Source organism: Pelodiscus sinensis, chromosome 2, assembly GCF_049634645.1.
Source record: "Pelodiscus sinensis isolate JC-2024 chromosome 2, ASM4963464v1, whole genome shotgun sequence".
Classification (NCBI taxonomy): Eukaryota; Metazoa; Chordata; order Testudines; family Trionychidae; genus Pelodiscus; species Pelodiscus sinensis.
In genome coordinates, this window is record NC_134712.1 from 7,409,431 (window position 1) to 7,427,986 (window position 18,556).

The 18,556-nt window shown below is 44.1% G+C and overlaps 1 protein-coding gene across 15 annotated transcripts in view; it reads left to right on the plus strand.

The window, feature by feature from the left end:
- Positions 1-18,556, plus strand: part of PTK2 (protein tyrosine kinase 2) — a 330,274-nt gene that overhangs the window by 19,167 nt on the left and 292,551 nt on the right. For 2 of the 15 annotated variants that reach the window (XM_075920062.1, XM_075920063.1), the window contains exon 2: positions 9,213-9,269. The exons of the other annotated variants lie outside the window; for them this stretch is intronic. The gene's annotated coding sequence lies outside the window, so the exon portion shown is untranslated. The remainder of the gene's footprint in view (positions 1-9,212; positions 9,270-18,556) is intronic. 15 annotated transcript variants of the gene reach the window in all.

An 18,556-nucleotide genomic window follows, 5' to 3' on the forward strand; every position in this document is an offset into this window, starting at 1 on the left:
ATCCTGATGCACAGTAAGAAAAGCAAGTATGATAGGCAACTAGATTGACTTTCCGGGGAAATCCTTGGTGAGCTTAAACACAAAAGGGACGCTTACAAGAAGTGGCAACTTGGACAGATGTGTAGAGAGGAGTATAAATATATTGCTCGAGAATGCAGGGGAGCTATCAGGAAGGAGAAAGCACAATTGGAATTGCAGCTAGCAAAGGATGTGAAGGATAACAAGAGAGATTTCTACAGGCATGTTAGCAATAAGAGGGTGATCAGGGAGGGTGTGGGTCCCTTACTGGATGAGGGAGGTAACCTAGTGATAGGTGATGTGGGAAAAGCTGAAGAACTCAATGCTTTCTTTGTCTCTGTCTTCACAGACAAGGTCAGCTCCCAGACCACTAGGCAGGAAGGAGGTGGGCAGCCTTCGGTGGAGAAAGAACAGGTTAAGAACTATTTAGAAAAGCTAGACATACACAGATCCATAGGCAGGGCTCGACAAATTATACAATCTACTCGCCCGTGGCGAGTAGATTGTAACCCAGAAGAGCCGGGTTCGGGCGATCTGCGCATGTGCAGAACGATCTGTGCATGCGCAGAACGCCGGACAGCAGGGCTGACGAGCAGGGCTCGCTGCGGTTTAGCGAGCCCTGTCCATAGGTACGGATTTAATGCCTCCAAGAGTACTGAGGGAGTTGGCAAATGTCATTGCAGAGCCTTTGGCCATTATCTTTGAAAACTCGTAGAAATCGGAAGAGATCCCGGATGATTGGAAAAAGGCAAATGTAGTTCCTGTCTTTAAAAAAGTGACAGACAGTCCAGGGAACAACAGACCAGTCAGCTTTACCTCAGTCCCTGGAAAAATCATGGAGGGGATCCTCAAGGAATCCATTTTGAAGCACTTGCAAGAGGGGGAAATGATCAGGAATAGTCCACATGGATTCACCAAGGGCAAATCATGCTTGACCAATCTGATTAACTTCTGTGATGAGGTAACTGGCTCTATGGATATGGGAAAGTTGGTGGATGTGATTATACCTTGAATTTAGCAAAGCTTTTGATACTGTCTACCACAGTATTCTTTCCAGCAAGTTAGGGAAGTATGGATTGGATAAATGGACTATAAGATGGATAGAAAGCTGACCTCCTGAGGTCTCTTCCAGCCCTGTGATTCTAATACAGGCAGTCCCTGGGTTACATGGATCCGACTTACATCGGATCCCTACTTACAAACGGGGTGAGGCAACCCTGCACTAGCTGCTTCCCCCCAGCAGACCAGGGAGACGTGGAGCGGCTTTTCTCAGCAGACACCTCAGCTTGAGAATAAAGGACTGAGGGAAGTGAGGTGTGGGAGAATAAAACTGAGCTCTGGAGAAATGTTTGGCTAGAGTTTCCACTACAATATGTACCCGTTCCGACTTACATACAAATTCAGCTTAAGAACAAACCTACAGTCCCTTTCTTGTACGTAACCCGGGGACTGCCTGTATTTATGACCTATCCATGATCTTTATTTAAAAAAAAAAAGAGACTAAAACAAAGCCTTATCTGTAACCAAAGTCTTTCAATGTGGATATCTGATTGCATTTATTCTTGCTACTAATTTTGTAATATTCAAGTACCTTTTGATGTACGAACTCACTGTACAAGGACCATTTTCACCTCTATGGCAAATCTCAAACACATGCCCATTATTGAAATAAGTGAGACTGCAACCTGGACTTCTCTAAATACATTCACTGAATGCTATGCAATAACTCACAATTCTACTTCTGATATTGTGTTCTGCTTGGCTGTATTTTTTTTCCATACCGGACTCAGCTCTGAAGACTCCTTTGCCTTTAAAGGGAACTGCTCTGTATCATCTAGAGTCGGACACTACTTGAATGGTTACTCACTCTGTGCGGTAATTGTAGTTCTTTGAGATTCACAATGCTACTTACCCTTCTTCCTCTTTGCTTCAGTGATCTCTGCTATGGGGCTTTGTATTAGAAAAGGAATGAAAAGCAGGTCACTTGCACAGTGTTATACAGTGGCTGTAGGGGACATGATACAGACAGGCACACATGCACTAGCCAAATGTACAGTGCCATGACAATCTCTGCTTAAAGGTGCAGAGAGTGCAAACACATCTAGGGTGGAGCACCTTAGAGGGACACATCTTGAAAAATTGCAGTTACTGCATGGGATGAGTAACTAGTTCTTCTCACCTGATAAGATTTTCTTCATGAAGATTTATTTGCTTACTTGTAGTGGCGTAACATGTGGAACCCTCATTCAGGAATTAGGGCCTTATTTGTCCTACACACTTCACATACTGTATGACTTTGGCAGAAAACCAGAACAAGAAAAGAATGAAGAGAAAAGAACGGATGATAACAACTAACACTACTACAGCATGGAACTGTACCTACTGCAGACGAACATGCCTTTCTCTCATTGGTCTATTGAGCCACACAAAACATTGCAAAAAGCGACCAGTTAAATGCTGCATCCCACCGTCTTTCGAGATGTGTGGAGGCCATGATGATGACGATGACTTAATGTACACATACAATTAACATAAAAGTACATTTAGACCAGGATCTATGGCTCCCTGGGGGCTGCAACCAGGTTTCGGGAGGTCCGATAAGCAGTGCTGGAATTAGACATGCTGGGGCCCTGGGCACAAAGCCAGTCTCAGCACATGGGGCTAAACCCTGGGACTTTGACCCCGCTGAAACTTGAGCAGCTTAGTTTCATGTGGCTCTAGACCAGGGGTCTCCAAACTACGGCCCGCGGGCCGGATGCGGCCCGCGAGGCCCTCTCATCCGGCCCGTGGAGACCTTTTTGTCTACGGAAAAAAAATTACGGAAATTTACGTGTATCCTGCCAAGATCAGCCGCCGCTTACGTGGATGTTATGTTTTTACCGAATTAAAATAGAGGCACGCAGTAGTGCGTTATGTTTTCCAACCGATCATTACATTGCAAAACCTTATTCGCTGCTTACTTTTTAGTAGTGTATCAATGTGTTATTAAATAATAACTGAATAAAATAATATTAAATAAATAATTAAAAACAACATCCATGTTTTGATTGTTTTTTATTTGGACCTCAAGTGTGTAGTCGGCCCCCGAACTGCTGTTTGATAGTTAATGCGGCCCTCGGGCTGAAAAGTTTGGAGACCCCTGCTCTAGACAGTTACCCTGTAATGCTAAAAACAGTTATTGTGCCACAAGTGGGCCATGGAGTTCTTATAGCACGTGGAGAGGGCTCAGAAAGAGAACTCCTGCTTTCAACTAATTCCATCAGGACCCCAATCCATCCAAAACCTTGAAAGCATGAAAATAGTAAGGGAAAAGTCTCCAGCATTTTTACCATCTTCACATCAACTATAGTACTTTCAACAACATACTCGAGCATTTTGTAAGGCAGGGGCCATCAACTTTTCAGAAGTGGTGAGCCAAGATTTAACTTCTTCACTTCTATTTACGGATATGCATGCTGGGGATAGGAGGAGGCAGGGGCAGGCTGGGTAGGTGACCATATTTTCTGAACCAGCTGCAGCTAGGGAGAAAAGGTGAGAGGGTGAGAATGCAGCCAAATAGCTAGTTGGGGAGGGAGTCAAAGAAGTGGGGAGTAAAGGAAAGTGCACCTTCTGCAGAGTAAAATTGTATCTCCTCCTCCCATATCTTTCTCTCTGCTCCAGCCTCACTCCCCTCAGCCCCATGAAACCCTCCCAGCCTGATCCCCTGCATCTCCTCATCCCCATCAGTGCAATCATGCTCCCTCCTATCCTGCCCCCCCATCCACCTTCACTCCACCACTCCCACATTCCCATGCCCCCAGCGTGCACACTGGCAGCGCAGCAGCGCTGGGACTCCAGCCCCCTGGGAGCAACACTGGGGTGAGGAGGGACTGTGGTGGGACAGAATCACTTCCCTGCCCAGCCCAGCTGTTTGCCCAGGGCTCGCCCCTCGCCTGCAGGCTACTGCTCTGGGGCTGGGGTGGGCAGAGCCTGGGGCTGCTCAGGGCTGTTTCCAGCACAGCTGGGCACAGTGAGGCATTGGGGAAGGGGCTCCCCATCTCTGCAGACACCCCGCACTGTCAGCCGACGGCGCTGTGTGTGTGTGTGTGTGTGAGAGAGAGAGAGAGAGAGATATACATACATACACCCGAGTCTTCAACTGCTAGGATCGAGATCCCTTCGCAGCGGGCAGCCTAGGGAAGGCTGACGGGCGCCCCCCCTCCCGAGAGTTTGCAGGGGGAGTGTGTCACATCCGAGTCTTCAACTGCTAGGACCAGGGTCCCTACGCAGCGGGCAGCACAGAGAAGGCTGACGGATGCCCCAAGGGTGTACAGGGAGAGCTTATTTCATCCGTGTCTTTAGCTGCTAGGACCGGGGTCCCTTTGCAGAGAGCAGCCTAGGGAAGGCTGACGGATGCCCCAAAGGGTCTGTCCCATGGAGGCGACAGAACCCAAATGCCCAGCTCTCCCTCACTGTGTCTGCCCTATGACCGGCTGGAGTTCTTTTAAATTGTGCTTGGTTCTGTTACAGCAACTGAAGGAGTCAGGTTAAAGCTTAAACAGTTACAGGTTTATTAAAGAAGCTTATAAATCATATGGTTACAATGGCTATTGCTCTATTTCTTAACTGCTAGCAAATATAGATCTTAAAAATGGTTACAAAGAAAATAAAGATAGAAAATAGAAATAATGGTACCAAGTGACAGCTTAATCTTTAAAGAGCTTTAAGTCTATGTGTACACTTAAGACAAAGGACACAGCCAGGTACAATTTGTACCCCCTTCTGTGCCTTTCGACTCCAGCGTATCAGGCCAGGGCCAGTCCCTCAATTCCTAGGAAAGATGAATACGAGGTGGGCGTCCCCGTGGAACCTCGGGGCCAATTACCTAACCCAACCAGCAGATAGATGGTAGATTGACGCTCAGAGTACGTGTGCTGCTGGACCCATCTTTATACCCATAGGGGCCTGTATCCTCTTTCTTATCTAAGATGCCAAATTGTGTTGGTCCATCTTTGTGATGCCAGTTCTTACACGGGAGTTTCAACTTAATTTACACTTGCAAGAGAGAGATAACTAAATTGTTTGTACTGGACATTCTTTACTGGGCGGGAGATTCCTCCCCCCGTGGACGGGTGTGTGATCGTATCAATATGGGTTTCAGTCAAGGGCACTCCTCTGCAGCCTCTTGGTCAGCGATTAGCTCTTTCACCCTCATATATCTGCTTACAGTTGTCCAGGGTCACTGTGAGCTAGCATATCCGGGCCTCCTGTCAAGGCTTCAAAGACTATGCTGATTTTACTGCTCTGCGTGTGCCCTGTATGCTCCAGGCAAGCAAGGTGGATGTTACGGGGGGGGTGGAGGGGTTCCTGTCTGGCTACACGCATGGAGCAGCATGGTGCAGTACAGGGTTTGAAGCCCCACAGAGATGGCAGCAGCTTGTGTCTGGCCACTTCACCCCAGGTCTGCAGAGCAGCTCCAGCCCCGCCCTCTCCCAGAGCAGGGAGCAGAGCCTGTAGTGTGTGTGTGTGGGGGTAAGCCCTTAGCTCCCAGGAGCTGCACACCCAGGCTGAGCAAGGGCAGCCCCAGGGACTCAGACCCCAGTGAAAGGTCATGCCAGCTTCTCCGCTTGTTAGGCGGAGCGCTGTCATGGAAGGGTATAGATTGTTCAGGAAGAATAGGCAGGGGAGAAAAGGAGGAGGAGTTGCACTATATGTAAGAGAGCACTATGATTGCTCTGAACTCCAGTATAAAGAGGGAGAAAAACTTGTTGAAAGTCTATGGGTCAGGTTTAAAGGAGCAAACAGCAGTGATGTTGTGGTTGGTGTCTGCTACAGGCCACCGAACCAGGTGGATGCGGTAGATGAGGCTTTCTTCGAACAAATGAGCGAAGCTTCCAGATCGCAGGCCCTGGTTCTCATGGGGGACTTTAATCACCCTGACATCTGTTGGGAAACCAATACGGCAGTACACAGGCAATCCAGGAAGTTTTTGGAGAATGTTGGGGATAACTTCTTGGTACAAGTGCTGAAGGATCCGACCAGGGGCCGTGCACAGCTTGACCTTCTCCTCACAAACAGGGAGGAACTAATAGGGGACGTAGAGGTGGGTGACAACCTGGGAAGCAGTGATCATGAGATGGTAGATTTCAGGATCCTGACCAAAGGAAGGAAAGAGAGTAGTAAAATACACACCTTGGACTTCAAAAAAGCAGATTTTGACTCCCTCAGAGATCTGATGGAAAGAATCCCCTGGGATGTTAACATGAAGGGGAAAGGAGTCCAGGACAGCTGGCAGTATTTTAAAGAAGCCTTATTGAAGGCACAAAAAGAAACCATCCCGACACGTAGCAAGAGAGGCAAACCTGGTAGGAGACCGGATTGGCTTACAGGGGAAATCCTTGGTGTACTTAAGCACAAAAAGGAAGCTTACAGAAAGTGGAAACTTGGACAAATGACTAGGGAGGAGCTTAAATGTATAGTTCGAGAATGCCGGGGGGTTATCAGGAAGGCGAAAGCGCAAATGGAGTTGCGACTGGCTAAGGATGTGAAGGATAACAAGAAAGGTTTCTACAGGCATGTCAACAAGAAGAAGGTGATCAGAGAGGGTGTGCAGTCCCTAATGGATGAAGGAGGTAACCTAGTGACAGAGGATGTGGGGAAAGCTGAAGTACTCAATGCTTTCTTTGCCTCTGTATTCACGGACAAGGTCGGCTCCTGGACTTCTGTGCTAAGCGACGCAAGATGGGAAGAAGATGGACAGCCCTTGGTGGGTAAAGAACAGGTTAGGAACTATTTAGAAAAACTAAACGTACACAAATCCATGGGTCCAGACTTAATGCACCCAAGGGTACTGAAGGAGTTGGCAAATGTCATTGAGGAGCCTTTGGCCATTATCTTTGAAAAGTCGTGGAGATCGGGCGAAATCCCGGATGATTGGAAAAAGGCAAATGTAGTGCCCATCTTCAAAAAAGGGAAGAAGGACGATCCAGGGAACTATAGGCCGGTCAGTCTTACCTCGGTTCCTGGAAAAATCATGGAAGGGATCATAAAGGAGTCCATTTTGAGACACTTGAATGAGAGGAAAGTGATCAGGAATAGTCAGCATGGATTCACAAAGGGCAAGTCGTGCTTGACCAATCTGATTAGCTTCTATGATGAGGTAACTGGCTCAGTGGACATGGGAAAGTCAGTGGATGTTATATACCTTGACTTTAGCAAGGCTTTTGATACGGTCTCCCACAATATTCTTGCCAGCAAGTTAAGGGAATGCGGATTGGATAAATGGACGGTAAGATGGATAGAAAGATGGCTAGAAGGCCGGGCCCAGCGGGTAGTGATCAACGGTTCGATGTCAGGATGGAGGTCGGTTTCTAGTGGAGTGCCCCAAGGTTCGGTTCTAGGACCGGTTTTGTTCAATATCTTTATTAATGACCTGGATGAGGGGATAGATTGCACCCTCAGCAAGTTTGCAGATGACACTAAGCTAGGGGGAGAGGTAGATACGCTTAAGGGCAGAGATAGGGTCCAGAGTGACTTGGACAAATTGGAGGATTGGGCCACTAGAAATCTCATGAGATTCAACAAAGACAAGTGTAGAGTCCTGCACTTGGGACGGAAGAATCCCAAGCATAGTTACAGGCTGGGGACCAACCAGTTAAGTAGTAGTTCTGCAGAAAAGGACCTGGGGGTTACAGTGGATGAGAAGCTAGATATGAGTCAACAGTGTGCCCTTGTAGCCAAGAAAGCTAATGGCATATTAGGATGCATTAAGAGGAGCATTGCCAGCAGATCCAGAGATGTCATTATTCCCCTTTATTCGGCTTTGGTGAGGCCACATCTGGAGTACTGTGTCCAGTTCTGGGCCCCCCACTACAAAAAGGATGCGGACGCATTGGAGAGGGTCCAGCGGAGGGCAACCAAAATGATTAGGGGTCTGGAGCATATGACCTACGAGGAGAGGCTGAGGGACTTGGGTCTGTTTAGTCTGCAGAAGCGAAGAGTGAGGGGGGACTTGATAGCAGCCTTCAACTTCCTGAAGGGAGGTTCCAAAGAGGATGGAGAGAGGCTGTTCTCAGTAGTGACAGATGGCAGAACAAGGAGCAATGGTCTCAAGTTGTGGTGGGAGAGGTCCAGATTGGATATTAGGAAAAACTATTTTACTAGGAGGGTAGTGAAGCATTGGAATGGGTTACCTAGGGAAGTAGTGGAGTCTCCATCCCTAGAGGTGTTTAAGTCTCGGCTTGACAAAGCCCTGGCCGGGTTGATTTAGATGGGATTGGTCCTGCCTAGAGCGGAGGGCTGGACTTGACGACCTTCTGAGGTCTCTTCCAGTTCTGATTCTATGATAAGGGGATGGTTGGATGAAATAACATGATCTTGGTAACTAATTGACCATTCATTTCCAGTTGGAAATAGGTCAATGGAGGGATGATAGGAGTTGCTATAGGGAACTTTCTGGGTGTCTGGCTGATGAGTCTTGCCCACATGCTCAGGGTTTAGCTGATCGCCATATTTGGGGTCAGGAAGGAATTTTCCTCCGGGGTAGATTGGCAGAGGCCCTGGAGGTTTTTCGCCTTCCTCTGTAGCATTGGGCACAGATCACAGCTGAAGGACTCTCTGCATGTTGGGGCCTTCAAAGTATTGGAAGGCTTCAATATCTGAGACATAGGTGAGAGGATTATTCTAAGAGGGGTGGGCGAGATTCTGTGGCCTGCACTGTGCAGGGGGTCAGACTAGATGATCATAATGGTCCCTTCTGACCTTAAAGTCTATGAGTCTATGAGTCTAGGCCTCCCCGGCCCCTACGTACCCGTGTCTCACCCCCCTGCTTGCCCTTCCAGTAGGAAGACAGAGCTGGTTCTCCAGCTTGCAGCTGCGTGGTGACTGCAGGGCTCCAGCCACTGCCGGGGAGGGGGAGGGAGGACTGAGTTCCCGCCATGCATGCCATTAAAAATTGGCTCACGTGCCTCTTGTGCCGTAGGTTGCCTAGCCTTGCTATAAGGCTTTCATTTCTCTCTCTAGTAAATATCATAATGGAAGATGTACCCCTAACTCACTGTCACATAGTCCATTTATTTGAAAAATTATTTTGACTTAAAAAATTCTGGGGTCACTGTTATGCTACTGTATTTGTGTTCAGTGTGTTTCAGGTATGACTGATCTGAAAGTTTGTATGTCAAAAAAGTATCCTGATAAAGTCTAAATTATCATTTCAGACTTCTATGTCATTCTTAGCAAGTACCTACTACTGAAAGCTGGAAAATCAACTTAAGGTATGTGGAATGTCCATTTTCCCTGTGTTTTATTAATATTGGGTAAAATTGTTTGGGCTGAGATATTCTGAAGCGCCTGAGAGCCTTAAGAGAGCACAAATCCCATTGATTTTTCAATCAGGCTTGCTCTGCTTAACTCTCTTAGATGCTTTTGAAGATCCCAATGGTAAGCAATTAATGTTAAGCTGTAATAAGAATCATCCCAGATTCCCTTTGACATAAATCTGGTTTAGATAGCATATGAGATCATGTATCCTTTCATTAGACTACTGTAAAATAAATTTTATAGCTATAAATAAATTCAACTGTCTAATTCATGACCCCAATTTGGTTCCTCCACTCACTTTTCTGAAAGGGGGGGATGGATGGGAAGTTTTATTTTGGATTGATTTCCATATTTAGGCTTAGTTGAAATGCTTTTTGTTTTATGTGAGGAAAATTCATTAAGACATTTCTAAGTTATTCAAAGCAGTTGGGGAAAAATATACTTCTCTGAAGGCTAAGGGGATGCAGTGTTTCCTAATGGATAGAGCAGTGGACAGGGGCTTTGGAGACCTGCATTCTATTCCTAGCTCCAGCACTGTTCTACTAGGTGATCTTGGAAAAGTCATTTCACTTCCTGGTGGCTATATTTCTCCTTCTCTAAAATGGAGGTAATGATGTTAACCTCCTTTGTAAAGGCCTTTGAAATCTACTGACGGAAAGCACTGTAAATGCTAAGTGGTTTTAATATAGGTAGTAGTAGTACTGGTACTGTAGGGAAGTTGGCCGCACTTGCTGAGCTTTTAACTGGTTATGGAAATAGTGTACTTTGAGGCTATTTTCTTTGCGAGAATGTTTGTGTATGTTGCTCTTAACTATCAGCGCTAAATGATATGCGTTCAAGTTTTTAATTTTTTAACAGGGCCCTGTAAAGATGTAGCATCTTTGTGACATTACTATTGCAGTCTTGCTGCTAGTCTGATGGGCACAGGGACTGCTAAACTTAATCTGTCAGATGGACAGCTTGTGCGAGGGGTATTTGTAAGATTCTGTCTTACCTACAAAAGCTTTGTAGCTGCTTCATACCAAAGCTGCTCAGCTGAACACTCTGCAGTCAGGATAACACTATCATAATGGAGACAAATTTTCCAATCTTCTAATCACATTCTATGATTGCAAGTAAAAACTTACTTGGTGTATATTCATTCTTCCAAATCATAGTCATTCAATATGTTTGGAGTCTGTGGTGTTCAGTACCTCTACTTTTGCTCTTTATGCTATTAGTCCTGTTTGGTTCATCTGGCCTTTCCCTAAGCACTTTAATGCTTCATTGCAGGGTTATATTTTGTTTGCATTGAGACCAATATTTTTCTGACTTCTGTTTTCTTCACTGATTTTCAGCCTTCCTTTTTACTTGAAAATATTTTTAGTGATGTTGTATTACACAAACATTGGTTTGGCTATAGTGTCAAACTAGGGATGTTAAATTTTGATTAATTATTTGAGTTGTTGATGGAATTGCCATCAAATACTCGATCAGTTGATGGGGAGGTGCTCGCTATCCCACTGCACCTCTCCCTTTGTAGCGCTGTGCGGAGCCCAGGATCAGCTGTGCAGTGCTGCCAAAGGGGTAGCGCAGCATGGAGCCTGGGATCAGCTGTGTGGGGCTGCCTCTTTGAAATGCCGCTGCAGCATTTCAAAGCAGCAGCACTGCGTGGAGCCTAGGATCAGCTGCGGAGACCCCAGCTGATCCCGGGTTCCATGCAGCGCTGCCATTTCGAAATGCTGCCGCAGCATTTCAAAGGGGTGGCAGTGCCCTAGCAACTAATCAAATAGTTGATGCAAAAATCCATCAACTACTTGATTAGTCAATTACATGATACTTAATATCCTTCAACCAGGGTGGATAACAATCAGTGATTTAAAAAAAATAAAAATAATCAGATTTTTTTTAATTGAAATCAAATTTTTTTGACAAAATGTTTTTTGAAAAAAAATATAGTTTAAATTAAGGCTACACTATACATGCTACCCCTGCACTTACAACCTAATTAGTTCCTGGAGAATCATCATAAGTTGAGCCGTTGTAAGTCAAACCCTTATTTCCCACATTATAAACGGGGGTTCTGTTCCTGGCCCACTTTGCCTCTTGGGCTGTGTCCAGACTCAGGGTTTTTTTCGAAAAAAGTAGCCTTTTTTCGAAAAAACTTCACCTGTGTCTAGACTGCAGAAATTAAATCGAAAGAATGCGGCTTTTCTTTCGACAGTGGTAAACCTCATTTCACGAGGAAGAACGCCTTTGGTCGTAAGTGTGAACGGTCGTAACTCACCATTCGCAACTCGGGGAGCAGCTGTATAGAGGTGAGAAGTAACAGACCTCAACTCTCTTTACATCAATGTACACGGAGTCTATCCCTTACACCTAGCTAAAATTGCAGAGTTTCAAAAAGTTCAATGAATAGATTGTTGGGGGCAGAATAGATCTGGCCAAGGAGAAGCCGGGCAGTTCAAACAAAAATGAAACTGTTTAAGCAGCGTATTCCAGAATTCTTGAAGTCTTTCTGGCTACATCTAGACTACATCCCTCTTTTGAAAGAGGGATGTAAATTAGGCAGATCAAAAGCGCAAATGAAGTGGGCATTTAAATATCCCGTGCTTTATTTGCATAATCGTGTCACAGTGTTCTTTCGGAAAAAATGGCGTTTTCGCTTTCGAAATACCCTTTTTCAAAAGAACGTTGTGATGCGATTATGCAAATGAAACGCGGGATATTTAAATCCCCGCTTCATTTGCACTTTCGATCTGCCTAATTTACATACCTCTTTTGAAAGAGGGATGTAGTCTACATACGCCCTCTGAGAGTAGCCTTCATTGATTTAAAAGCTACCATACCATTCTCTCACTGGAATGCACTTTTATGTAGAAAACTATGATTAAATACAGTCTTCCTGACTAGTGATTTAAATCAAAACCACCCTGATCATAACATCACACAATACATGAACAATATACTAAAATCACCAGCTACAAAATACTATATTTCTTTTTTTAAACAATTGATTGTAGTCAAAGCAGAATTGTGGGAACAACTCGTTCTTGTTGCCCAGATTTTAATGCTTTTTGTTGCTAAACTTTCTTTTGTGATGAGCAGCAGGGGAGACCAGAGTCCAGCAAGATTGACATCACTTATGTTTTGAACTGTAACAAAATCTTTCTGTCAACAGTTCAGGAATACTGGCAGAGCATTTCCTCACCTCATTTGCTGATGCAGTTCATCCCATTATTTTTGTACATTTAGACTATTATAATGTCTTGGCTGCAATCATGATTTTAATATATGTCAGCAGGTACAAAATGCTGCTGCTAGCACTGTGGATGTAGCAAAAAATGTAACTACATCCCTGACTCTGATACACTGCAAGCTGCTTTTCAGATTAACTTCAAGGTATCCTCTTTCATTTTGTAAAGCCCTTCAAATTGTGTCTGATATAGTTGATCTGTAAAGGTTCACTCACAAGTGAAGGTCACCGAATGCTGGTTCACTTGTCTCATCACTACCCAGATGTGTTGTTCTAAAGGACTGTCTTCTCATGCACAGTAACACTTTTTTAAATTTCTTGTCCAAGGATTTCTAGTTGCTTTTAAAATTCTAGGCGAATAATTATTTTTCCCCGCCTGTTCACTTCTCCTAGTTTCTAATATGCCATGTCTGTACTAACCTGTTACATAGCTACGAATGCCTTGATATGATTAAAGTTGGTCTTCCTGTGGTTTTTTCATGCAAGTTTTAAAGATACTAAAGTTCAAGCTTATAGTAGTCTTCAGTTTTATCACTTCATTTATAAAACTGAAGCTTTGTAGTTAGATCAAACAATAAAGCCTTCAAGTGCCAGCCTGGAAGCTTGAGACCAAGATCTAGTTTCCTGTGCAGCATATGAGACCTGAATAAAGAAGCTGGGACCTCAGATTTACATGACATGGCCTCCACTATCTTCTTTCCCCTTTACTGTCCTTCCTTCTCTCTTTAGGTCAGGTCTAATCAGTATAATGTTAAAGTATTATTTGTATTTGTTTTTTTTATAGTAAAGTTAATTTATCTGACCATACCCCAGATTTTCAGTCTATCCTACATTTTTATATTGACAGTGAGTATGGGGGGGGGGGGGGGAGTAAATTAAAGATTATGTTAGCTGGATAAGAGCTAGCCGGGATACTGGCAGCTGGTAAGGCATGGTGAATTATTTGCTTTTTGGTCTCGTAATTTATACTTCTGGTACTGGGCATGATCCATTTTTTCTGCAAGATTTTACACTGTTTTAACGCCAGTGGTTACAGGCTAATATATGGTCCCTTACTTGCCAATATCTGAGTTCAAACCCATTTGTTTCATGTTTCAGGTGATATCCCTATATCCACAATAATGAAGGCAGTGAGTTAGTGCTGTGTATTAGCAGTGTCTTCAGCCATAGCATGGAAAACCCAGAAAAGTCAGAGCCTGAAATTGTCAGTCTGTCTCTTCCTCCCTTCCCCCCCAAAAAATTACCAATTGATCTCAAAATGTATTTAGCTTAGATGGGAACTAACCATATTTAGGATCTTTGATTGTTTCCTTTCCTCTGAATTGACCTTTTAAATGAACAGTTATTAATGTCACGATGTCATGTACAAGTGCGCTTTTTGGTCTGCAGCCATTTGTACTTTTGAAATACACTGTGTGTAAAAAGACTGAAATGAGTCATATCCTGGTAAAACCATGACAGCTATGTATTTATTAGTTTGTTGGCTAAATATCTTGTAGTACAATGCACCTTCTTAGATAAGATTTTGTCATAAGGTTTCACTCAGCTTCCTTATTGACAGTATTGTAAAATTATAGCACCATAACAAGTAGGCAAAGATAAATTCATAGATTCCTAGGCCTGAAGGGACCATTGGAATCATCTAGTCTTACCTCCTGTGAAACACAGACCATTGAACTGTCTCAAGATAATTTTGGGCCAGACATATTACATTTAATGTAACATTTTTCTTATATGTTTATCAAATAGAAGTAGGGCTAGAAGTAGATTTGTTTGGTCAGCAATTTGTGGGTATGGAGAAATCTGAGATTAGCTCTGCTTAATTATTTGACAATTTTTTGCACTATCCCCTTTTTATCTGTGTTATATACCCAGATACCTAGGAGATAGATACAATCTATGTGCTATGAATTTAACATGCTGTGTTTCTTTATTACACATACAAAACTTCTTGTTGGCCTCGCTTTTAGGGAGGCAGCTTCATTGCAGCAGCAGCACTGGCAGCCCCTGCCGGCCTCCTGCTTCAGCTGCAGTGTCCACAGCGAAGCTCCTCTCCAGAAGTGAGTCCGGCAACCCTTGCTGGCCCTGCTCCCAGAGTGGCAGCTTTACTGCTGCAGTGAAGCCTTCTCCCGGGGAGGCTTTGCTGCAGGCTTTGCAGTATAAAGCTTAGCTTTATACTGCAGAGCCCACAGCCTGTGTAACATGTAACCACTAAGATTTTTAGCGGGTACACAGTTATCTTTTAAAATGACTTTTTACATCCCTAGTGCAGTGAATGGCATGTCTGAAGATCCCCTATATATCATTTGTTGCAGGATTTGGAAGGTGTATAATCAACAAGGCATGGGATTGTAGGAAGAGAATGGTTGATCTCATGGAAAAAGTCAGATGAATATTTAATTCCATCCCTTCTTCTGTCACAGCAATTCTATATGATGCTAAGCAAGTATTTAAATAAGTGGTGCCCAATCTTATTACACAGGGGAGCCACATAAACCTACTCATAACCTTGTGTGTGCCAAACAGATTCTACATATTTTAATAAGATTTAAAGTCACCTGTATTGATTAATATTTTAAGCTCAATATTGTATAAGCCATACTGCACATATAAACTGCCTATCTAAATACAAGTGTGTAAATAAACGAAAATGATGTAAACATGAAGACAAAACACTGAGTCAGCCATTAATACATTATATTAGGAATGTAAACGAGTAGTTGACTAGTCGACTACCCGATAAGCCTAGCCTTGTCAAGAAGTCTAGTTGACTACTCGCATTCCCCCCTCCCCTTGCTGCACTGTCTCTGTGGTTCTGCCTGCCCCCTCTCTCCCTTGCTGCTGCCTCTATCAGAGGAAATGCAGTGGTGAGGGGAGAGCAGGGGAGGCTGCCACAAAGCAGCCTCTGCTCTTGATGAGCACAGGGGCTGCTGGAACAGCCTCTGCCCACGGCCAGCCCCGACCACTGCAGACGGGCTACTCTGACTGGGCAGGCAGCTCAGCTCAGTCCTGGCTCGCACCAGGTCTGCAGTGGGGATAGCTCCTGGACCCAGCGTGAACTGGGATTGAGCCAGGATTGCTTGGTCCTGGCTTTTGCTAGTCTGGTACCTACCCCTACAGCGCCTCTGCAGTTTAAATGTAGTAGGAGACAAGCTGCCTGTACGCTCAGCTCCTGTTACATTTAAACTGCAGAGCCGCAGCAGTAGTAGCTCCTGGACCTTGCACAAACTGGGACTGACCGCCTTCCCTTATCGACTAATCATGTAGTCGGTAAAAATTCTGTGGACTACATGATTAGCCAATTAGCTGCCTCTTATCATCCTTGCAGAGTATCGAAGCAGGCTGTGTGCCTTATTAAATGCTTTGGTTGGCTATAAATTGGGCACCCATGATTTAAACCAGACTTCTCAGAGGTGATCCCTAATTGGTGTTCCTCATTTTACGTGTATGACTTTGTGACCTTTACGTCTTATTTGCAGAATTGCAGAGCACTCACATCTGCAGTGTTAGTCAACGGGAACTGTACTTTAGAATTTGTTAGTGCTTTGTGTTCAGATACTCTGATTGGTCCCTAGGCATCGCCAATTAAATACCCATATTGCATGTTTTTTACCTTACTCTCTTTGTCTTCGTTTGCTTTGTGTAAAATGGGAATATCACCAATCCTCACTTTACAGCAGTGTTATGAAAATAAATTAGTGTTTGTGAAGCACTTGCATACTATAATGAAAAAAAAAACTGTATGAGGAAATTAATTATGTTTTCAGACTAGGCTTTTAATAGCATGTAGTAAATAAGGTATGAACCTAAACATTTAACAACAAAGAAAAAACAAAACATTGAATAGTTGTTCATTATCTAAACACCATACATTTTGGGTATTGAATTAGACTGAGGTCCTGGGGGGATGGGGAAATGGCATGGAAATTTCAGCTCAGCTGCTTAAATTCTGATAATATTATAAGCAATTGAAAACAGGGGAAACAGGCAACCTTCAGTAATTGATGGTACTATTAGCTGCATCTATAAGAAGCAAGCCACACAAAGGTGCTCTGATGCTATTGTAATAAATGTTATATCAATATCTAGTTTTATTGGATTTAAAAATAGTAATGACTGTCAAGCAAGCGTTGTTCAGTCAGCATGTTTTAAAAATTGCTTGTAAACCAATGGCTTTGTATATCCTAACAGCTTCAAAAAGGAGGTGTGGGGTGGTAGTATTGGCTGAGCTTGCAAAGGGCTTGCACACAACTCAATAGCACTTTTCTGTTTCTGTATATAACTTTCGAAGGTTGCATCTGATCAGTTTCATAATTTCATGAATTGTTCAGGCATCAGTGTCCGGAACCCTATTGACTTCTGAGTGTCTGGCTCGTGAGTCCTGCCCACATGCTCGGGGTTCAGCTGATTGCCATATTTGGGGTCGGGAAGGAATTTTCCTCCAGGGTAGATTGGCAGAGGCCCTGGAGGTTTTTTGCCTTCCTCTGTAGCATGAGGCACGGGTCACTAGCGGGAGGATTCTCTGCATCTTGGGGTCTTTGAACCATCGTTTCAAGGACTTCAATATCTGAGATATAGGTGAGAGGATTATTTTAGCAGTGGGTGGGTGAGATTCTGTGGCCTGCATTGTGCTGGGGGTCAAACTAGATGATCAAAATGGTCCCTTCTGACCTTAAAGTTTGAGTCTATGACTTCTGCCAGCACAACTTCTTGCAATTCTTCAGTTGTCTATAGATCAAACGACTGGTTGATGCCGCCCATTAATGCCTTCCACATAGCAGTACTCTTCTCTAATGTTCCCTCTAATCTTTTGCATCTATATGCAAAATAAATGTTTTATGTGCACAGAGGCATGAGTGAATGTGCACTACCAGTAGAAATACAAAACCTAGCTGTGGGCGCTCTGCTAATCAACTGGGTGGCATTTCGGTTTCTTCCGAGTGGCCTCACAAGCGCTCTGCTTACAGGAAGCACTGTTCTTCTCTATTCACCCCAATGGAGTTCATCTCCCAGGAAGAAAGAAATATAATGATGAAAGGTATGGAAAGTGTGCACATAGCCCCTGGCATGGGGAAGGAATGGGGGAACTTGCTATAGGGGAAGAAAAGACTGGGGCACACAAATGCTGGTAAGGGAATAAGCAATGAGTCCCAGAAATAGAGGAGGATGAGATTGCGTACACACTTTGTGGGGCAAAATGGATGAATGCAGGGAGCCCCTGGTGTGTTGAGTAAGCTCAGCCTACAGAAGCTACAAAGCATGAAAATATCTCTTTAAAGCAGTAGTGGCCTGGAAGTGCTTACAGCTCTTCACCTGACTTCTGGAAGTGGTGTCTTGCTGGTGTTTTTGTCTGGTTGACTTGTTTGACTCGAGTTTTTTAGGGCAAGAAAAGACAGTGTTATGTCGGTGGAAAAGGTGTGTGATAAATAAAGACATTTATGTTCACCAGTGGTTCAGGTTTGAATGCTAGAGCTCATTGTCACGGCGTAACTTTTTGGATTTTTTTGGTTTTTTTGGGCAGGGCTTCTGTTTTAATCCAGATTTACACCAGCTTGGCAGAAATCTCTAGCTGCCTTCTTTCTTATTGTAACTTTACAATAAGTAAACAGAAATACAAATAGTATAAGCTATTCCAGGTAGCTCTTGTGTTCTGCAGAGCTTCTTGCTCTGGCTTCTGGTTCATATAACATCTTTCTATCTATTCCCTGCCTCTGAACTCTGGCTAGAATGTAACCCCTAAGACACAGAACTATACTTTGGCTCATCAGTGCTTCTTCCTAGGCATACACGCCCAAGGCAGGATTCAGTAGGATTTTAGGGTTCCTTCTAGAGTTGGCAAAAGACTTGCGTACCTTGATGTAGAGACCATCTCCTGTCTTTCGCTCTCAGTTGAAGAGAGAGAAACACAAGGACAAGAGATACTACAGGACGTAGTGTTGGTGAGTCATTAGATATCACCACATGTTATGGTGGAACTGTAGTACTGCATCCTTGTAATGCTAGAAG